Source organism: Amblyomma maculatum, chromosome 10 (genome assembly GCF_055883805.1).
Source record: "Amblyomma maculatum isolate TAMU_Amacu chromosome 10, ASM5588380v1, whole genome shotgun sequence".
Classification (NCBI taxonomy): Eukaryota; Metazoa; Arthropoda; class Arachnida; order Ixodida; family Ixodidae; genus Amblyomma; species Amblyomma maculatum.
The window spans coordinates 59539127-59562327 of record NC_139353.1 but is presented as its reverse complement, the minus strand read 5'-3'; the positions used below and the strand labels follow the sequence as shown (position 1 = coordinate 59562327).

Genomic DNA, 23201 nt, shown 5'->3' with positions numbered 1-23201 from the left:
GCTGCATAAGCTAGATGTATTCTGTAACAAATTTGGTTGTAAAATGAAGGTATCCCTTAAGTCGTTGCAGTGGCGAAAAGCAAAAAAAAAAAAAAATAAAATAAAAATGCACACTTCATTATGCAGAGCGCACACACCCGTTCGAAGATGTAGCTCCACGTCAGTTCGTAATGTTACAGTCAGTGAAAGACATTTACCGCAAGCCGTATCCCCTCCTATCGCCTATTCGAAAGCTCGCGAAAGGAAGAGAGTCGAAGCGATCCTTGCCTAACGAATAATTTCCGCTTCTTTGGAGAGCTAATAATGCGTTTTCCACAAAGGGGCGCCGATGTGTCTTTCGTCCTATATCGCAGTAATGGCCAGGCAATGAAAACGTCCCATAAAGGCAATATGGTCTTTCGTCATTATCGGGCTCTGTATTGCGCAAACGTCGAAGACTGGCAAGCTTAGTGATAAAAGTTTGAGCCTGTGTTGTGCAATTTAAATTTGCAAACAGTGTATGAACGAAAATGGTGAAGCCACGCACGGACATTCGGGCACGTTGGTGAAAAAACAAAAAAACAAAAAAAAAATCTAAAATGCTTTCACCACTTCCTGGACGGGTGTTGAAATTTCAGGTTGAATATTTTGAAAACACCTTAAAGTTTCGTACTCCGCGATTACAGAACAAGCCGTTTTTAGCACTGCAAACCTATAGGCCTCTACTCTGCGCCGAAAAAAAAAATGGCAGCACGAAACGGTGTTAACGAACAGTTGTCGGAGATTTCTCGGTTTAAATGCAGAAGTGCTACGTATTTTTAACGCTAAGTGAAACATTTAGTCGGGTCCCATATAGAGCTGGATATAATGGCGGCACCGCGCTTCTGCGGGAACGGGAATTTACGATTATACTATACCGAACATCGTAATCGTGTACCACGAGTGCCGCGGTATGCTGTCCAGCCGCTGCCCGGCGGCGTATTACCAAACCATATCCCGTAGGAGCCCTCGAGCAGACGACGCTCTGGCGTGTGATTCCTCTAAGCAGGCGTCACCTGGCGGCAGAGTGGATATATGCCTAAACGAATAAGAACGCATTTTAAGGCCCCTGTCCCCGTTGTTTTTGTGGCGTAATGGATTTTACCTCACTCATTTCTGCACTGATTCCACTGAAACATCTGTTCGACTCCTGTGTTGTAATTTTTGTTTTCAATTGCCTCCACCGTAATTATATCCTGCCTTCAGTGAGTGCATGTTACCTTTAGGTTGCGTTCACAGACCCCTTTCAGTAACAATCGGTATGACAACGGTTTCACTAAACGATTACTTTAACAGTAATCATTTCCTGCATTCAGTGAGTGTATGCTACCTTTAGGTTGCGTTCAGACATCTTTCAGCAACAATCGCTGTTTAACTCGTTGAGAGCGTCGTCTGCTCCAGTGCGCCTACGGGATATGGTTTGACAATACGCTGCCCGGCTGCATATATATATATATATATATATATATATATATATATATATATATATATATATATATATATATATACACACATATATATATATACTGCATTTTTCCTTATAACCCCCACACAGGCACGCATCATCTCACAGCATGGGTAGGCACAGTTCGACGATTCGTTCCAAAACACCATCACTATACCACCGACCGAACCTCAACCGACAAACTGTCCATTACCCCCGCCGGAAAAGTATGCCGGGTAAATGCCGTTCGGAGAAAACGCACTCAAGCAAGATACGATAATCTCGTAAGTACAGCCGTGAGCAAAAGTGGTATAACACACTCAGCCGGTGGCAGAGCTCGGGAAAACTGCATCATGACCATCTGACAACAGTTATACAAGATTGAGACAACAGTGGCAATGCCCCATTTTATCCACATGCACGTGCCACTGTCGTTTTCCCTGTCGCCATCGCTATATGGCATTTCTATGCACTTTTCTCGAGCTCCGTCACCGGCTAAGTGTTGTATCCCACTTTTGCTCACGACTGTACATGAGCAAAAACTTTTGACATTTGCACGGTACGCACCGCGTGTGGTATACGCCGCGCGTTGCGTGGATATAGTACGTATATGCGAGCTGGGCCTTAAGGCTATCTATCTGTCACGCTGAACCGTTCAGCTTTTCCAGCTGCCGACCGACTGAACAGCTGCTGTTTAGGGCACACTTCGAGCGCGGCTCCGGTTCAGCGTCCTTACGGCGTGACGACGGCATGCGCGCAAGTTCACTAGTTCACAGATGCACGAGGCGCTGATGTTATACCTGAGCTCTTTCATTGAGCGAGTTGGGAAACTCGGCGTCCGATTCGCAAAGGCATAACACTTCCGTGGCGTCACAGAGCTGATCTCCGAGTTTAGGCTCAACCAGATACTGAGTTTCGATACGCGAACCCCACGTGAACACTTTGATAAACGAACCCTAACCTATATCTTCAAATTGGAACCATTTCACACCTGTTTGCTGAGGAGCGCCCTGCGCTTTTTGCTAGTCTTGCAAGTCATAACCACCATCATCATCATCGGCCTCTCCCATATTACTCCAACTAACCCGGTCCTGTGCTAGCCGCACCCACGTGACCCCTGCGAACTTCTTAATCTCATCCGTCCACCTAATTTTCTGCCGTCCCCTGCTATGCTTTGTTACGACCAAGCATCCGCATTTGCGCGCTCTATTGTTCGCCTGTGGGCATGGATAAGTGCTGTGAATATGTGGTGATGGTCCAATGGCTCTAAGTGAGCCTGTTTCCAGGAATCCTGTTTTGTAAGCCTGTTTTGCTTTGTGGACACTCTGCAAATGCCAAATTGACCCTGCCAAGAGAACGTCTGGAAAAACACAAAGAAACGTCCCCCTGCGGGAAATGCAGGAAGTGCTTTCTTTCTTTTGTTCACCCTTCCAGTCGATAAGCCCTATCGTCCAGTGAGGAATGCCTACTTTCCAAAGGAGACGACAGAGTGACATGTCCGCTGACGTGCAGGACAAGAAAGGAGCATGACGCATACAGCCATTAAGTGATTTCCCAGGAATGCAGGAAAGATTTGCAATTGTCGAAAACGGACAATGCTGGGAGCGGATGCGGCGCCACGTGCACTCGGGTTTCTGAGAAGTAAAACCACTTGTCAGAACTAGCCTGTGGTTTCTTTGCTGAAGAATAGAAATGTACCTCCTCTCCTCGCCGTTCCCAAGCTTTTCCCGCCAACAAGTGATCACGCCCAACGAATGAATGCCGGACCAGTCAGTGCTTCAGACCATCAGTGCAGTGATGTGTTCGATTGGATGCCGATACCTGAGGGGCGTGCCCTGGATTTGGTTGGTCAGCATCTTCAGAGAGGGGCTGGACATAGGGGGTTTTAAGGACGCTGCAGAGCACGAAATGGCGCTCTGAGCCCTGGGTAAACGGCTCATCCAGTCGCTTCTCGCTATGAACTCTTAACGCTTGCCATTTTGCTGATGTACCCTTCTTTTTCGTGTAAATATTGTAAATAAGTTTTCTCAAAGTGCCATTAAACCTGCTTGTACATATTTCGCCAACTTCGAAGATTCAATCCTACTTCAACCCCGAGTCTCTGCACGCTACCAAGTGAAGGCCGGGTCGACATAGCCCCAGCGTCACGACAACTGGTGGCAGCGGTGGGATAAAGCCCCAACACTGGTGACCAGCGTTGGGATCTGAATCTACAAGCCACAACATCTGATGACTGGAGTTGGGATCTGGATCTACAAGCCACAACATCTGGTGATTCGAGGTGGATCAGAATCTACAAGCCACAACATCTGGTGATCGGAGGTGGCATCTCAAGCAACAAGCAGGAGCAACAATCGGCCAACAAGAAAGCAGCTCGGAACATCGATCGCATGTGTGGGTGAGTGCTTGGCTTTTCTTCTGATGTGGACCAGGTTCTAGAACAGGGTTAGATTTTAGAACTGGTAAAGAGAGTGTGGAAACGCCTTTAGGTTTGGTAGTTTGCACAGTTGTTTTGGAAGTAGCCGACACTCGGAGCGATCATGGACCTACAAAAGCTGCAGAAACCGGAACTGTTGCAATTGTGTGAGGAATTGGGAATTGATACAAGTGGTTTGGCACGAAAACCTTTGATTATAAAGGCAATCACAGATTTGGGAGCCGATGATGAGGAGCTCAGTGAAGCATGGAACCTCATCGCCCAAAAAAAGGAGGAGCAGCTCAGACAGCAGAAAGAGCGGGAAAAAGAGGAAAAGAGGCGTGAGCGTGAACTTGAGAGGGAAAAAGAGGAAAGGGAGCGCGAACGTCAGAGGGAAAAAGAGGAAAGGGAGCGCGAACGTCAGAGGGAAAAAGAGGAAAGGGAGCGCGAACGTCAGAGGGAAAAAGAGGAAAGGGAGCGCGAACGTCAGAGGGAAAAAGAGGAAAGGGAGCGTGAACTTGAGAGGGAAAAAGAGGAAAGGGAGCACGAACGTGAGAAGCTTGAAAGAGAAGCAAAAAAGCTGGACCAAGAAATTGAGCTCCGGAAATTAGAACTAGAGTTGAGCAAGAGGTCGGGCGATTGTCCCCAGCTAGTGGTACCTCGTCTCAACAAGGAGGCAGATTTCAAGATGTCAAAGTACATGCAGCCATATGTGATATCAGGGGATATCGGTCTGTATCTGGCTAACTTTGAGCGAACCTGCGAAAAACTGTCCTTCCAGCGAGACACTTGGTCTCAGAGATTATTGACGGTTCTGCCCAGCGAGGCAGCGGAGGTTGTCGCGCGGCTAAGCAAGGAGGACGCGGACAACTACGAGAAGGTCAAAGCTTGCCTTCTGAGAAAGTATAGGCTTAGCGCCGAGGCGTTCAGACAACGTTTTCGGAACGCTACTAAGTCCAGGGACGAGAGTTACCCTGAATTCCTGTACAAGTTAAGAGTCAATTTGGGCGAGTGGCTAAAGAGCACTGATTCCTACAGTGATAGGGACGCTGTAGTCGAGCGAATTCTTTTGGAGCAGTTTTATAACTGCCTCCCAGAAAAAGAAAGAAATTGGTTACAGGACCGAGGCGAAATTAAGTCGGCAACTGAAGCTGCCGAACTTATTGAGGAGTATGCTTCGCGCCGACAATTCAGCAACCCAGCAGTGGATAGGCCCCGCAATCCCAAGTTCAGTGTGAAAAACCGTCAGGAAAGGCACTTTGCTAGAGTTGGAAACGAAGAAATGAAGGTTTCTTCAGGCAAATTCCCTAGAAAGGACGGCAGTGAGAAAAGTGGGGAAGTGACCAACGTGCAGAACACAAAGAATAAGCTTGAGGCTAGGAAGCCGCTCACATGCTTTAGGTGTAATGAGCAGGGTCACATTGCCGTCAACTGCCGGAAAGAAAAGATTGCTTTCTCGTATGTCAGGGACTGCGATGAAAATATGCAGCTTTTAGAACCCTACCTGCATGACCTAGTAGTCAACGGGAAGCCTTGCAAGGTACTGCGCGATTCGGCCGCAACGATGGATGTTGTCCATCCGGCGTATGTATCGCCTTCCGACTATACAGGACAGTGTGCATGGATCCGACAGGTAGTTGAGGAACAGAGTGTGTGCTTGCCGATCGCGAACGTGGTCATCGAGGGCCCTTTCGGCGAATTAACAACCGAGGCTGCCGTTTCAGGAAAGCTTCCTAAGTGCTATCCGTATTTGTTCTCCAACAAATCGGACATGCTACTGCGAAAGAGGGGCATCCTTTTCGGAGACAGAGTTGTGCAAGCCTTAACACGTTCAAAGGCGCGAGAACTAGCTACACTGCTCATTCCAGAAAAATCCACAGCGGAGGAAACGGCAGTTAAAACAGTGGTAAATGCGGAAGATAGCAGGTCAGAAAACTTTGAGAGCGAGGCATCTCAGATATGTCAACTTGAAAGTGAGCTTGATGAGACGCGGAATGAGGACGTTCTTGAGAGTAACCTCTTGCCGCCAGTGTCTAGTAATCTCACGAGACTTTTAAGTGGAACCCGAGAGGACTTAGCTATAGAGCAAGCCAATGATCCCAAGATACAGGAGATAAGGGAGCGCCACCGCGCCACTAAGACAGCAAACAATATTTCTTTCGAGATGAGAAAGGGAGTGCTGTATCGCTTATTCAAGGATAAGCGCGGAGTAGAGCGGGACCAATTAGTTGTTCCCCAAAAGTACCGCGGAGACTTACTGCGACTTTCCCATGGCAGCTCGTGGTCATGTCACCTTGGAATAAAGAAAACAAAGCAGAGGCTGTTGCAAGAATACTATTGGCCTGGATGTTTTAAGGACACGGAAAATTTTGTACGATCATGCGACACGTGCCAGCGGGTTGGAAAGGCGCAAGATAAGTGGAAAGCTCCGATGGTGTTAGTACCAATCATTACCGAGCCGTTTCACCGGTTAGTAATAGATGTAGTTGGGCCACTTCCTGTGACAGAGTCAGGGTACCGTTATATCCTCACTATGTTATGCCCAGCCACAAAGTTTCCAGAGGCTGTTCCGCTGCGCGAGGTGACGTCCGAGAGTGTAGTGGATTCGCTGCTGTCAGTGTTTGCACGAGTTGGATTCCCTTCCGAGGTCCAAAGTGATCAGGGTAGCGTTTTCACGAGTGTCCTCACCACCTCATTTCTCGAGCGATGCGGCATTAAGGTAGTGCATAGCTCGATCCATCATCCGCAGAGCAACAGCGTAGAAAGATGGCACTCTGTTCTCAAACGAGTCCTGAGGGGACTGTGCTATGAAAACAAGCGCGAATGGGATACCTGCCTGCCTGCAGCGCTTTTCGCTTTGCGGTCAGTGCCGCACGAATCCACTGGATTTAGCCCAGCCGAGTTGGTGTACGGAAGGTCACTGCGCTCACCTTTGCGAATGGTGCGCGAAGCCTGGGAGGGGCGCGGAGAAGACCCAACAGTAGTAGAATTCATTCTGAACCTCTTGAATCGCTTACATAACACTAAGGAACTTGTTGAGGCCAGCATGAAGTCAGCCCAGGCTCGTTCCAAGGTGTACTATGATAAGACAGCCCGTCAAAGGACGTTTTGTATCGGGGACCAGGTGATGTTGCTGAGAAGTTCAAGGCAGAATAAGCTCGAAGTACAGTGGGAAGGACCGGCTGAAGTCGTTGCAAAGCTTTCTAACACTAACTACGCAGTGAAAATTCCCGGTAGGCGTAAAGAAGTGCGCATTTATCATTGCAATCTTATGAAGCCTTATGTGCAGAGGGAAGCCGTGGTAAATCTAACGTTAAACCTTCCCGAGGAGATGGGGGACAACTTGATTTGCCTCAGCGGAAAAGGAAGCAACGCTCAGGAGCTTCTCAAAAAGACGGAGCAGAGAGGAGAACTAAAGAAATCCCAGCTGTCCGATCTGGGCGAGATAATAACAGAGTTTGAGGCCTGCTTCGTGGACAGGCCAGGCAGAACTGATTTGACTGAGCACGATATTGAGCTGACTTCAGACGTGCCAGTGCGATCAAGGTGCTACCGATTTTCTCCAAGGCAAAGAGAAATTCTGGATAGGGAAGTAACTCGCATGCTGGAATTGGGAGTAATAAAACCCTCGGAAAGCGATTATGCTTCGCCTATGATCTTAGTAGAAGCTCCAGGTAAAGACCCTAGGCCTGTGGTAGACTACCGAAAGCTAAATTCTCTCACCAGGGATCAAGTGTATCCTATTCCGAATATTGAGGAGAGAGTAGAACAGGTCAGTAGAGCGGCATATGTGACTACGCTGGACCTTACTCGAGGATACTGGCAAGTACCGCTCACTGAACGCGCCAGCAGATACGCGGCTTTCGTCACTCCGACGGGCAGCTACCAGCCAACAATGATGAGTTTCGGGCTCAAAAATGCTCCATTTTGTTTTTCCCGACTCATGGATAGGGTGTTAAATGGGTGTGAAACATTCGCGGTGCCTTATTTAGATGACATTGCGGTTTTTTCCGACTCATGGGCGGACCATATGGTACATCTAAGAGCTGTACTGAGCCTTTTGCGTCAAGCTGGACTAACCGTAAAGGCCGAGAAATGTTGCCTGGCGAGGGCGACCGTGGACTACTTGGGTCACAATGTAGGTCAAGGTTTCAGGAAACCCAGCGAGATTAAGATTTCTGCGGTAGCAGACTACCCGCGGCCGAGCACGAAGACGGAAATTCGAGCATTCCTGGGTCTGACTGGGTACTACAATCACTACATCCCTAACTATTCAGCTTTGGCTAGCCCTCTGACCGACGCTCTCCGCAAGACAGAACCGACAAATGTAGTCTGGGACGAACAAAAGGAAGCCTCCTTCGTAAATCTGAAGGCTGTGCTGATTAGCCGTCCGGTATTGCGAGCTCCAGACTATGCCCGAGAATTCACGGTCCAGTGTGATGCCAGTGATCGAGGGTTAGGTGCTGTTCTCTGCCAGAGAGATGACGACGGTAATGAGCACCCCGTGCTCTACCTGAGCAGAAAACTGAGTTCTAGAGAAAGGGCTTATTGCGCGTCAGAGAAAGAGTGCGCTTGCATTGTATGGGCCATTCAAAAATTGCAGTGCTATCTTGGAGGGGCCAAATTCACCGTAGAGACGGACCATTGTCCCCTGGCTTGGCTGCAAACTGTGACATCGAAGAACAGTCGCCTTCTTAGGTGGAGCTTGATTTTACAGCAGTACAATTTTGAAATAAGATACAAAAAGGGGAAGTTAAATGGGAATGCGGACGCGCTTAGCCGCTCTTTCTAAGCGGTCCGAGATGTTCCTCACCATGTATCCAAATTGATAATCAGGTTTTTTTTTTTTTTTCGTGCGCTTGTATATGTGTGGCTATGTAAAGCAGCACGTTTGGTTTTCTAGGAATACGTGGGTCCCGAACGTCTTGAGAGTGGGCTTTTCTCGAACAACAATGGCAGTTTTCTTTTAACCTGGTCTCTTCAGACGGGAGCCGAGTGCTTGCTTCGACATGTGGTTGAGTTTCAGACAGCTCGAGCAATTTGGCCTACAACAATCGAGACAACGCGACAAGCAACAGCGAGCTTCAAGCGTTCACGTGCAGGCCATTAAGTCGTCTCTTCATGCAGCACTGCTGCCCTCCGAGACTCTTCTGGCGGGGGAGGAGGCTGTTACGACCAAGCATCCGCATTTGCGCGCTCTATTGTTCGCCTGTGGGCATGGATAAGTGCTGTGAATATGTGGTGATGGTCCAATGGCTCTAAGTGAGCCTGTTTCCAGGAATCCTGTTTTGTAAGCCTGTTTTGCTTTGTGGACACTCTGCAAATGCCAAATTGACCCTGCCAAGAGAACGTCTGGAAAAACACAAAGAAACGTCCCCCTGCGGGAAATGCAGGAAGTGCTTTCTTTCTTTTGTTCACCCTTCCAGTCGATAAGCCCTATCGTCCAGTGAGGAATGCCTACTTTCCAAAGGAGACGACAGAGTGACATGTCCGCTGACGTGCAGGACAAGAAAGGAGCATGACGCATACAGCCATTAAGTGATTTCCCAGGAATGCAGGAAAGATTTGCAATTGTCGAAAACGGACAATGCTGGGAGCGGATGCGGCGCCACGTGCACTCGGGTTTCTGAGAAGTAAAACCACTTGTCAGAACTAGCCTGTGGTTTCTTTGCTGAAGAATAGAAATGTACCTCCTCTCCTCGCCGTTCCCAAGCTTTTCCCGCCAACAAGTGATCACGCCCAACGAATGAATGCCGGACCAGTCAGTGCTTCAGACCATCAGTGCAGTGATGTGTTCGATTGGATGCCGATACCTGAGGGGCGTGCCCTGGATTTGGTTGGTCAGCATCTTCAGAGAGGGGCTGGACATAGGGGGTTTTAAGGACGCTGCAGAGCACGAAATGGCGCTCTGAGCCCTGGGTAAACGGCTCATCCAGTCGCTTCTCGCTATGAACTCTTAACGCTTGCCATTTTGCTGATGTACCCTTCTTTTTCGTGTAAATATTGTAAATAAGTTTTCTCAAAGTGCCATTAAACCTGCTTGTACATATTTCGCCAACTTCGAAGATTCAATCCTACTTCAACCCCGAGTCTCTGCACGCTACCAAGTGAAGGCCGGGTCGACATAGCCCCAGCGTCACGACAGCTTTTCTTTCCCTTGGAATCCAATTCGTTAACCTAAGCGACCATATCAGTTGTCCTGTCTTCGCACTACATGCCCTGCCCATTTGGTATTCTTGATTTCCACTAGAGTGTCATTAACTGGAGTTACTTCTCTGACCCACTCTGCGCACAATCTCTTAGCGTTACCAACCATTGTCCTTTCCATAGCTCTCTACGTTCTCCTCAGCTTAAGAAGAACCATTAGTATTAGCCTCCACGTTCCGGCCCCATAGGTGAATACAGGTAAGGTGCAACTGTTACATACTTTCCTCTTGAGGATACCGATAAGCTGCTAGACATAATCTGCGAGTAGGTATGTACTTGCCAAATGCACTCCATCCCAATCTTATTCTCCAGGTTATTTTTCTTCCACGGTTCGGATCTGGGATACATATTCGCCTACTATTTCGCTACCTATTGCGAACTGCTATTTCTTTCCCCAGGCTGTTGAACACTACCTTAGTCTTGAGCATATTAATTTTTAGGCCCACCAATATTTACAAATTTTTAGCCACAACCAACCATTGTGCAAAGCCAAGGCAATCCACAGGGAGTGCAAGGCTTGGCTTCCCCTCCCTCTTTTATCTCTTCCTGTGCTAATGACAATCTGTCCGCAACGTCAGTTCGCCGAAGAGCAACGTAGATAATGAGTGCCTCCTCTGTCCGAGTTGGAGCCGAAGATAGGCTAACCAGGGAGTGTTTGAGTCCAGTGGAAAATCGATAGACAGACGGCCCCCATGCGAGAGGACGGTTGTTCAAAGCACAGGGCAACCACAGAGCTCATGTTCGAGGCACGGGCCTAGAATAAAGTGTGGCCACTGAAACGCGGGTTCGAGATTATGCATGTAAGCTTTGCAATTCGGAATTTCGTAACCTGAGCGAACAGGATTATGAAAAACGGCTGTAAGGGAGTACTTCGCGGAAGCCGAGCTAAGTGGTGCACATCCACCTCCAACCACCCCTCCCCTTTGACCAGTGTGTAATAAGCTACAGTCACTTTTAGCTGAAACGTGGACGCCGAGGCTTATACTTTCGGCTCTGTGACTAGAGAGCTTTAGAATAGGGGGACAATATCGGTTAGGTAAACAGGGTATATAGCAGGGTGCGAGTGCGCACGTCATATTTTTGAAGGCTGGGCTTACGTGCGCCCCCCCCCCCCCCCCATTTTTTTCTTTCTTGGAGAGGGATGTATCATGCGGCTTACGTGCCCCCCCCCCCCCCCCCCCTCATCCCTCCCTTGTTTTTTCTTCCTGGGAGAGGGATGTGTCATGCGAACGGAAGGAAGAGAAGCGATTGGGGGCACAAGTCCACTCGCGTGGCCTTTTCGCTCTCTCCCTCAGCGCCAGATTTTCAGGGCGTTAAAGACGGCCAAAAGCGGAGGCAGCGGTAGCGAGAGCAGTGCAGACTGCAGATGCGTTCGCAACCGACCAAAGGGGAACTATTTTGTCACCTCAAAGTAAACAGTACGAAAATAGTACACGTGCTTCCCACCCGCGGAAACACTTTGCAGCAAATGTAGCCATTGTCTTCTTAGCTACCGTAGTGTTAACTTAGTAACGTTGATGTTAAAGGGCCTCCGCACGTCAAGAAAAAAAGAAAAGATGGTGCAATAGTGCAGCATGGCGATGCAGTGTGAACGACGGAAACAGACTCCGGGGTAACTAAATTTCACGACCACTGATCTACTCCGTTTCACAAGCTGTGCGCACTGCATGGCTGGGCTTGTAATCTTTTGTGCCTTCGTCAGCGATAGGCCCAGTGATGAAATGCGCGCAATCCTTATTGGCCCAGATCGCTCTTAGCTGTCGTAGTGCTGCAAACAGTTTGTCAAACGGAGTATAACGGCATGAATCACGACAGAAGGCGAGCGCAGCAAGGGGGGCGTGAGAGTCACGTGGGCATGATAAGATTGGGAGGATTGCACGGATAGCGTACGGCCGCAGTTGGCGAAGGACAGGGTTGTAATCAGAGGGGATATGCAACCCCTCCATTACATGTATAATACCAAGACCGGCAATAATGACCGTGACGTTTGAAAGGCGGAGGGCCCAAGGTTATGTCTTCCCCACCGAGAACTTGGTCCAGTTTTCGGTGTTGACGATCATGTTCGCGGCCCCCGGGGCATATCTTTCACAGTCCGTCTCCAGTGAGTGAAATGCGGCCAGCGGCGCGTCAGCGCTTCCATCTCGCAACTCAGATGCTGGAACGAGAGCGAACTGCGTGAAACAGCCGCGGAACATGTAGTTGCCACTAGTGCAGATGCTGCAGCCGCGTCCTCTCACAAGTTTTGTCTCGGTGGACCTTGTATACGGAGACATTTCGCTATATCTCTCAAGATGCGCTGATTGGTGAGCTAAGTACTCGCGTGGCGTGCGCTGTTCGGATATATGCGACAACGAAGAAAGCTCGCCTTCCCGATAAAGCAATTATTAAGCCGAAAGCCTTTCTATGTTCGCGGTGAATATCTCGCGTCTACGAGATGTGTCTGCGAGACGTCGCAATAGGTCCTGACGACAAAGAAAACGAAGTAATGAAATGAGGAAAGGCTTTCGTCAACATGCTTTCAATCGCAGCTAAGTGTATTGCACTCCGCAGGGGTGGAAGCAGGCTTGAGCATTTTGGAGCAGCTTTGGAGCAACGAAACAAGAGTTTTGGAGCATTTGAATTATATTTTGGAGCATGTTTCTAAGGCCAAACACCTTCGAAAATTGCAGTTTTGATGACTACAGCACAACCTCGATCGTCCTGTCCATTTGTCGATATGGTTGGGGGGTCTACAGGGGTGAAAGCAGGATCGGGCATTTTGGAGCAGCTTTGGGATATAGAGAGATGGCTTTGAGGGGTAGCCTTTCCATCCTACATCTTACTTCACTGCCTCCTGCCAATAGTTCATCATTCTTTGCTTCAGCAATGCTGGAGCTCAGTTTTAATATTTTGGCGATAAACCCCCATATGCCTTTCCAACAATCTTGAGAAGCTTCCTAGCGATTCACATCTTTGCCGTACCAACCCATAACGCTTCAAGTATGGTTTTGTCTGCCGTAGGCCTGGCAAGCTTGCCACTGACAAAGAGGCTCGATGGTGAAGTACCTGCTTGTTTTCACAGCAGAACCATTAGATAACTCATGCAGATTTTGCAGCGGGACAAGTTTTCTTCCTAATGGCCCACAGTGGTTGGTGCTACCTGCTTCGTTTGCTGATCTCGCTTCCGCTAAATTTGGTGGCAGAACATCAATACAGCCAGTTTGGAGCAGTTTTGGAGCAATATTGCATTTTGGAGCAGGTATAGTGGTTCGGAGCAGAATGGAGCAATTGGAGCAGCACTTCCACCCCTGACTCCGCCATGGATAAAGAGAGCAAATAATTGGGCATCATAGCCTAGGCCTTATTTGCACCGCCCCGTACACAGGTGAGCGAGGCAGGCACGCGTAGGTGAGACGCATGGCACCTCTAGGCAGTCAGGTCACGGACGGGCCACGCGCGTCGCTCTTGTCACCCCGGGGTTCCCGCCCAAATCTGCGGCATGAACCGTCACACAGTCCCGCGCGTGTCGGCGCGGTGAGCGCGGGAACACAGGGTCGAACGAGCTTTCATCCCATACACCTCAACACAGCCGTGACAGCAAAGCGAAAACGACATGTCTCGGTACTACGGCGTCCCGATGCAACCTTCAGCTGCACAAAGACGTTCGTTCTGCTCAGCCTGCCACAGAAACAAGAAGTGTTTCAAAATATAACCGTCGATCTAGCCACGTGAAGTCACGACAAAGGGTCACAAGTAGCCAACGCCATCGTTGACGAGAAAGAGAGAGAGGCTGACGCATTGCCGTGAGCAGTCTCTTCCCTTTTGCTTACCGTTCTCGTTACGGTGATCAATCATGACAGCCTGCCGCCACTACCGCTGATCAGACACGGGGCGTACTAAACTGGCAACAATTAAGAACCGTTTCAGGTCACGTCAACCTAACCGGAAGGCTTAGCAAGGGCCGCATTTCTGGAGGAGTTATATATACTATAAATAGTAAAACGTAATTCTTTCTGAACATATCTCAAGGATTGTCGAAGCAGTGAGCTTTTGATTCTGCGTCCCCGAATTGGGTTTGAAGTAACCTCCTGTACGCACTTCATAAATCTTTGGAGTAGAAGCATTTCGTTTGGCAGTCGAGAGTGAGTGGGTTCCTCATGGACACAGTTCCTGAATTTCCGTGCCCGACAGCAGCAGAACGACACTGTGTATATCGGCCCTAAAAGGAAATGAATACTTCCCATTCCTGCAACGCCACGGTGCCACCGTCAAACTTGGTCTGTGGTAGCGCGAGCGCCGATTTTTTTTTTTTGTTCCCGTCATATAAGGAAATAGCAGCCAGAACCGATAAACCTGCCCAGCAAGCTACGTACTCTGCAACATGCAACTAATGCCTACCAGAATGCTTTCCCATTCTGAACTACAGCAGTTAGATAGATGGGTTTATTGGAAGAGGCAGAGAGGTTGGCTGGAATGATTAAAATCTGGCTTGTTGTACAACTTTTAATTCCATCGGAAATGGGCTTCCTCCTCCCCGCCCCCGGCACGCGTGCCGGGGAAGACGGGGAGTCGTGCGCCCGCGGATTAGAGGCTGGCAGGTAGCCTTTGGCTTGCTGCGGCCTCTTCCGCCAGATGGACGGTGCGGTGCTGGATCGCAGGGCCCGCGCTTCGCAGCAGGGTATCCCGGCTACTCCACTTGTAATATTCTGTCCTATCCCTGGAGATTGTGGGCACTCCCAAATTATGTGGTCGAGGGTCCCTCTCGCCCCACAGTGTTTGCGCAGATCATTGTCCCTATGGTCTGGTAGCGCTTGAAACGCCCAGACCGGGTTCATGAACGTATTAGTTTGTAGCCGCCTCCACGCGACAGCTTCTCTATTATTTAGTCTAACATCTGGCGGGGGTACCAGTCTACGTCCCAATTTATAATGGTCGATGATTTCCCCGTAATTTTGCAGACGCTCGTCGTATGCCCAGTGTTCGGGGGGCTCGACGGCTACCCGGAAGTACAGAGCTCGGGCTAGCTCGTGATCCGCCTCGTTACCAGGGACGACAGCGTGAGCGGGTGTCCAAATTAACTGAATTTTCCTATTCAGAGTTCTTTGGGTGAGAACTTTGGCCGCCTCCGGCGATATCCTCTCCTTCCCAAAATTTTGAATGGCCAGATTTTAATTATGAAGATCATTCTTCATAATTAAAATCTGGCCTGTTACTCTGCATTGGGGAAGGGGAGAAGAAAGAAGATCATGATGGGTGACGATGTGGGAGAAGGCCTATGAAAATATATACAGGGCTTTACAAGCGCTAGTCAAGTCCAGTGGGGCACAAAAAACGGCAAAGAGCCCGCATGGCCTGGACACCCTTCCCTTTAATAGAAGATACATCTGGGCGAGTTGGTATGGTGACATAATGGAAAAATAGCGCTACAGACGTGGACGGAGGTGTCCTGCCAAGCGCCCAGCAGCAACTCCTCGGACAGAGGCCTCTTGTCCAAAGGCTTCAAGGAAACGATTAGCACCTTTCGTTCACGCGCATACACTGGGCAAACCAATAATATATGGTCCACAGTCTCGACGATGCCACAAGTTGAACATTCCGCGGAGTACAGCAGTAAGCGTGCATTACTGAGAGTGCGATCGCGGGTGCCGACGGAGATGTTTCCCAGTTGTAACATAACTATAGTTACGAGGAATTCTGCTGTTAGAGGCCGTCTTTACCTGTTCAAACCTTCCCGGGTGTTCCCCGTAATTCTGCACAGCGCTGTACACAGCTCTCCAGCTCTGCTTCTCCACGCTGCGATATGCGCCTTTCGGTACTTGCACGACTATCGCAGTCGGCCGCGGTACCGGGCTAGTAGTAGACCTTTAGCGTAGCGTGTACAGCTACCGCTCGCGGCCATTAGTGCGCATGCGCATATGCCAGTCACCTGCCAGCCAGCCGCCGATCGTCGGGACCAATGGAAGCGTTCGCACTAGTGGAATGCAGGAGTTGCACGCGTTATCAAAAACGAACAAAACAAGAAGTTCGTAACCACGGCTCGTCCTGTGCTAACTCGATGGCGTTAAATGCACCAACCATTTTGCATAAACCAGACGCTGTAGGCATGGCGAGCGAAAAATCAAGGGCACGTACGGCTCTGGCAGTTAGACGATGACATGACTGGTTACCGATTGGTCGGCGGGTTGTGTGACGTCACGACTCACGAGGCCACGTGACATAGCAGGCGCTGCTAAGTCGGGCTATGATTGGGAGGATGAGGTGGGAAACGAACCTTCCAGGACTCTTGGGCGGGGAGTAGGACACGTATGATCAGTCGCGACAGTAAACGAGCGCTAAAATATATTATATTTCACTATATATCAAACAAGCCACGTGCATCAAAATTTTGGGGCTTTTAATTCCAGCGGACTTCCTTTTTCGTTGCGGAGGAATTCTGTAACGCGGTCACTGCAGCCGGAGCGAGTGGCGCCGGCTCTTAGCTGACATCTTATTTCCTTCTTTCGGGCAGGACAATTTATTTGACATAGCCTAAACTAACTAATGTAGGACTAACCTGTGCCTGTATTTATACGCGTGAAAATGCAACAAAACACTTCATTTAATTAGGCAAAGCAGCGAGTAATCGTCATTTCTAAGCATTATCGACTGCTGCGTATGGAATTATTATATTTAGGCTGCTCAACTAATTTACGAGAACAAATCAACGTAGAGACTAGGGTCCGCATTCCCAGTTTGCGTTGTTTTCGCCCTAACCTCGAGTCATCTGATAAGTGGAAACGCCGAAACCGGATGTCAGTGCGGCTTCCACCACTTCCGGTCCCGACGTTTCCACCAATCAGAGGCCGAAAAGGACGTACACTCCGTACACCCCGAAAGATTCTCCCTTCTTATATTCCCAAAACCATACACACTGGGCAGTTTCCGAGTTAAACATCCATCCAATCGGCCCATGAGGTGCGTTTACAGAACCGGCTACGCACACGCAGAAAGGCGACCGATGACTTATTTAGCGAATAGCTGGATCACGCGCTAAATATATGCGCATTGAACTCATCACGCGACATTTCCTCGGAATTTATAATCGCGAGCCACGGTACGGGCAAAAACAAGAGAAATAAAAAGTTCCCCTAGGAATGCAAAAAGGGGCGCGTGTTATGAAATTTATACCGGATTCCTTCCAGTTCGCGTGCTTTTTAATCGTTCAAAATGTTACGCAATGGCCAAGAAGCCTCGTCAACTGCGGGGCCGTCAAATTAAACAGATTAGCATTCGTTGCGTAGCTTCGCAGCACGGAGTCTGTTCGACTCCGGAAAGCTCGAGAGGTGACGTCACGCGCGCTCTATACAACCGTGCGCAAAAAAAAAAAAAAAAAAAAAAATATCGCGACAACTGCTGCTAAGCTCAGCGCTTCCACGGAGCCATTTCGAAAACAATACGGCTGAAACCAGCGGCTGACAAATGCCCCCATACTTCCCGCGGCTACAGCGGCATGCCAGTGACGACGAACAAACATGCCAGATAACGCAACCTCGCGCCTAGCAGACCGGCGGCAACAGTTCTGAATATACACACACACCACGCCCGGCTCGCAGTTTCGATGTTAGTAACGAGCCGCTGCGGGCTGCCTTTCATTCCGACGCATTGGAGCACTTTAAATGACACACTCAATCAGTGGTCAAAAAAGCGTACACCACAACCGCCCTTCGCTGCACTTCATAGGCTAACGCGAAGAGAGTGAACAACCGGCGGTCAAGTGGCTCCACCACTACCAGAAAACACTCCGAGAGCACCGCCGCCGCGATCAGGAAGAACTGGCGATAAATAGCAGGGGAAAGAACCACAAAAAGGCAGCAGGCGGGAGAAACCGAGGCAGGACAACTTCTCCATACCTCGGGCGCCTCAGCCAGCGTCATGAGCGTGCCGTCGAAGCGCGCCCGCGGCGGCGTGGTAGTAGCGGTGGCCTAGAAGACCCAAGCGACGAGCCACCAGGCCAGCGCGGTCGCGAAAATCGGGCGGACCCGGACAGAGTTCGACGCTAGGCATAGCGCGCGACGGGCCACCCCTCCAGCGACTTCGCGCTGACGTTACGGGCCGCATACGCTAGCTTCTCTCTCATTCTTTCGTTCCTGAGGCGAAAGGAAAGCACAGAAGGGCGCACACTCACGACACGCGCTGGCTTCCTGACCGCAGCGGCACCACCGTCGAGAGCGACGCAGCATCCAACAGCGAAGAGGAGGCAGCAGGCGCACAAATCGTCGTCGTCGTCGACTCCGCTGCTTCTCGGACACACACAAAACAGGCACGGTCGAGGAAAGGCCTTTCACCCGGCTGACCGCGTATCCACAACCACCACAGCAGCACTGTTGTTTGCAGACGCAGTCGGCGTTTTTTTGTTGTCGCTGATTTTTCCCGGCTTCTTTCACACACGGCTTGCCTGCCGCCACAGCCTGCAGCCGCTGCTGCTTCTCGAGCAAGGCGTACGCGTGCGTACAGGGAGAGAGGGCGAACTCGAGCAGAGAGAACGGCTGTAGCGTTAGCTAATCCCTCGCCCTTGTGCACGAGAGAGAAGACACGCTTGACGACTACGCCGACAGATGGCGCTACCTGTTTTCTAGCCGGCCGTGTGCCCCGTTTCTGCGCGCGCTGGCTCGTGCCAAGGCGGTGGTGGCCGCTTGCCTCGAGCCGCTTCGTCGCGCTGGCCGGTGAGGAAACGGGGACGGCGGTTGCGAAGATCGAAAGACGGTGTTACTTACGTTCACGTCGATAGAAATCCTTGGATGAAATAGCCGGTGGTCGTAGCGGCACAGCACTAACAAACACACGTAACACACACCAGCACCGTGACGGTACAGCGGTACCCCCTCCCGAGAACTACCACAAGGCGCCGGCGGTGGTACCTCCGGCAGACGAGGAAGAAGCAGCGACCAATCACGGCGCTCGTTTCACAGTGGCCGCGATGTCGACCAATCGCGGAGGGCGTATCGAAAGCGTTGTCCACGCTTCACTCCCTTCTCGAGTGCCTCTCTCCCACCAACAGACGTCGCGGGTAACATCGCGCAGTGCATACTCGCACGCTCGCTTTAGCCTTTTGGAAAAAAGATAACTTGCGGAGCGTTGGAGGAGAGCGATGACGCGGGGGGGCAAGGAGAAGGGTGCACGAATAAGCTGGCACGCGAGTTACCGCGCGCTAAAATCTCGCTGTTGAACTGTCGAACTGCACTTGACAGCAGCGCTCGCGGCCAACGTAGTCGCGGCGTCACAGGCGTGATCTCGGCGCGGCGTTGGCGGAAGCCAGCAGGCGGGAAAGAGCGTCTGTTTGTGCGATGTGGACGAGTGGGAAGGTCATCGATGGGAGAGGCGACGTCACACCGGTGGAGAGCGCGCCTTCGAAGCTAGCTTTCATTTGACTAATTAAGCGCTGGGCGCGTTCAATTAGGACGCTGAGCGCGTTAGCGGGAGATCTATGTCGGGGTGCGGAGGAGTAGAGATGAGCGTAGGGGAAAAAAAAGGTGGGACAACTGGGCAGACGCGAGGGGTCACGGCCTTTCTTTTTCCATTCTCACGTCGACTCTTACCCTTCCAAACTTGTTTCTTTGCTTTTGTTGTTTCACAGCTCTTTGCCGCGGGCGTTTGTCAAATCAGTTCCCGTTGACAGGACACTTGTTGCGCAGTGGAACAAAGGCAGCGCGCAATGTAGTACGCGCGCTCTGTTTCGCTCGCTGTGTGTATATGGCAGCCGCCATACAGAAGACGGCCCCATTACGCGCAATTCAATGAATCTGGCGCTTGGTACGATAGCTACTATGAGACAATTGTAAACAGTGATAAGACAGATGCAGTGCTGCGCTTTGGTAACTGCGGGTGAAAAAAAAGAAAGACTGGCATAAATGAAATGCGAAAGGCCAAATATTTCGCGCACGATGAAATGAAGTGAAGGTGCAAAGTTAGTTTGATAAAACGCCAATGTATCACGTATCGAAGAGAGGAAAAGCTAAGGAAAAGCTATCGCTGTGCTCATGCGTGGGATCCAATTGGTAACCTCACTGGGTAAGAGCTCAACCACATGTCCAAGCAAGAACTCGGGCCACCTTTGAAGAAACCAGGAGAAAAAAGGGACTGACATCAACCTCTACTAGTTGTCGGATAATGGCCCACACCCAAAGCTCAAAGCGTTCTTTTTCCTATACTGAGTGCAGCCTTTGGAAAGCTCAGTCTTCGGCTCAGCAGTGAACGGCACTGGCGGCTTCAGTAGCCTCTCCTTACTTTCGCTTTTCCTAACCATCCGCATGTCCAATCAATCGCACAAAGACGACCTTAAAAGGTTTAAAAGGCTAATAGAACCAGTCTCTGCATATCTTTTTTTTCTTTCCGATTCCAAGGTGACACAGTCCCGAAATACCATGAGAAAGCCGCACAAGTCATTGCGGTTTTTCCGGGCAACGATAAATCGGTCTCTTTCTACTGCACGCTTATCCTTGTAGTATACCAACAAAACACACCTCATCTTCTCACCTGAAAAATTGCAATTTTTTTCTCTCTCTCTCTCTCAATTGTTATGGGGGTCTTTCTCATTTCCTGTATACGGTGTGATCGTTTGACTGCTCCGTATAATATCTATAGTTCTCAGCTCCCACCTAGAAGCATTCGCTCAATGTTGGTGAAATAAATTATTATTATGATTATAATTATTAAGCCTCGAGATATTAAACTAAACACTGGCGGCAGGAGTTTACTCTCAAGGACGAACGTCCTCGCTCCGTAACTCGTCCAGCTCAACCTCAGGCTTTCCTGTCCCGAGTGCCTCGATCGCTTTCGCCATGGGTATCGGCCACCGTAGCGGAATTCTCGGGATTTAGCTTTGTTGCTAGTTCTCATGTCTCCGAACGCTTTGAAGCCTGCACAACTCTGTCGCCGAAAAGAGATTCCTCTCCCTCTATAGGAATAACACAACCGATCTGTTTGGCAACGAATACGGATAGCATTTAGGAAGCTTTCCTGGAGCGTAAGCCTCGGTTCTGAGCTTACCCGAGCGGGTCCTTGATAATCTCTATCGGAAGTGGCAATCATATTCTTCGTTTCCCCGATACGCGAGTGTAATCGGACGGTGACACATGCGCAGGATGGACAACACCCATCGCTGCTGTCATCGCAGACCCTGTCCTACGAGCCAATGTGACAATGTAAGTGAATGGCCTCTTAGCCTCAAACGCGTTTTTTTTTTTTCTCGCCTTTATTGCGCGTTAGTAGATTCCCCATGCTTCTCATTGTGTCCCCTCATTTGAGGTTTTTCTTAAAAGACTCTCCTTTCTTCCCTTAAAACTCGCCGGCTAGGTGCCCCCGATGGAGGTCAATCGCACTCACTGTGAAATTATTGGACCTATCACCATTGTTGCCTAATTTTGTACGAGAAGTGCGCTCCTCAATAATATAAGCGGTTTCGGCCGCGGGTGTTATGTTGCACCCGTCCTGTATCCAACTCCTTTTCTGTCCTGAGAGGCAGGCTGCTCCGAAATAACTCACTCACCTACATCCTCCTGGTGGTTGCACGACTCAGCGCTGTAGATTTAACCAATCGACTCCATTTCGAATTATACAAAAAATTAGAAGGGTTCAACGCTGCTGAGCCGAATGTGGAGCGAAAGCATTAGCTGCGGGTGACCGCGTGCGTTCTTCTTCGTCTTCTTATTCTTTGTCGTCTCTTTTCTTCGTCTTCTTATCGTAGCTACGCCTCCTCACGACATAGCTCCGCCCACCCAAGGTATTGCTTTCGAAAACAAAAAACAAATATCACGGTACAGTTTTCGTTGTATGCACGCTCCGGCGCTAAGTTTGTATACTTTCCTTGAAGGCAAGCAGTTCTCTTTGCTGAGCCGCGCGATAGCCACCGCTGCCTCAGGGTAGAACCGTCAGTAGCCTCTAAGAGCAAGCAATTCCGTCGAAGGACAATTGCATGTATACGTTAGTTCAAGATTGGCAGGATACAGGCAGATACTCTGATAACCTTGAACTGCAAAACTGCACCGCTTCTTTTTCAACTCGATCCGGTGCACTTCTAGCTTGCGGAACTTAATTTCTTCCTCCATATGCAGCCTCCTCTTTTCCCCGCTCTTTCTACTGTCTGAGCCGCTCTTCCATTTTTTTTTCTTTGTTCGATGAGGCTTCACTGAGCTACTCATCATCTGCACCCAAATTAGTGACAGCCTTTAAAATATTCTTGTTAGTGCAGAACATGTCTCATTGTAATTTGCTAGTCACTTTTGTTACTTTTGATGAATTCATATTTCACTGCACTGTATTCTTTTCGCCCCTCCTGCTAAGGCCCAGTTAGGGCCTGCAGTATTTGGTATAAAATATAACGAGTTTTCTATTTAACCCTTTCGTATCGATCCCAGATTCCTCACACAAATAGCGGCAGGTCCGGCTTCTGCAGCTTTTGTACACTGCAGATCGATCTATGTCGCTTTGAATGTCGTCTATACTTCCAAAACAGCCTATATATGCGATCTACCAAACTTCTAACCGTTCAACACAATCTCTACCCACCAGTTCTAAAAGCTATGCCACTAATACAGAACCTGCTTCACAACAGAGGAAAAGCCAAGCACTCAGCCAACACATGTGATCGATTTCCGCGAGCTACTCTCTCGCGTACCGCTGTTGCCACTTGTACATACAAAGCGATAAGTGCCACCGATGATCACCAGTTGTCGTGGCGCTCAGGAGGTGTTCGCCATAGGCATAGTGAGGCAGTGGAATGTCCCTCCAGGGCAGTTGCAACTACATGGCGCCCAGGCAAGCTCGTACCCGCGGGCTCCATTCGGTATAGCGCGCCGAATCTTCGGGTTAAGGAAAGACATCATCATCATCAGCAGCCTGACTATACCCACTGCAGGGCGAAGGCCTCTCCCATATTTCTCCAATTAACCCGGTTCTGTGCTAGCTGCATCCACTTGACTCCTGCGAACTTCTTGACCTCATCCGCCCATCTAACTTTCTGCCGCCCCCTGATATACGCTTTCCTTCGCTTCGAATCGAGTTTGTTATCCTAAGCGACCATCAGTTATCCTCTTTTCACTCTACATGTCCTGCGCATGCCCATTTCTTCTTAATTTCCGCTAGAATGTCGGTAACTTGAGT

At 49.8% G+C, this 23201-nt stretch overlaps 1 protein-coding gene across 4 annotated transcripts in view; it reads right to left on the bottom strand.

Moving 5' to 3' along the window:
• Window positions 1–23201, bottom strand: part of LOC146176613 (uncharacterized) — a 239223-nt gene that overhangs the window by 65204 nt on the left and 150818 nt on the right. Inside the window, exon 1 of one of the 4 annotated variants that reach the window (XM_084582880.1) lies at window positions 18818–18965. The exons of 2 other annotated variants lie outside the window; for them this stretch is intronic. The gene's annotated coding sequence lies outside the window, so the exon portion shown is untranslated. One more of the 4 variants, XM_084582879.1, reaches the window with a different exon arrangement.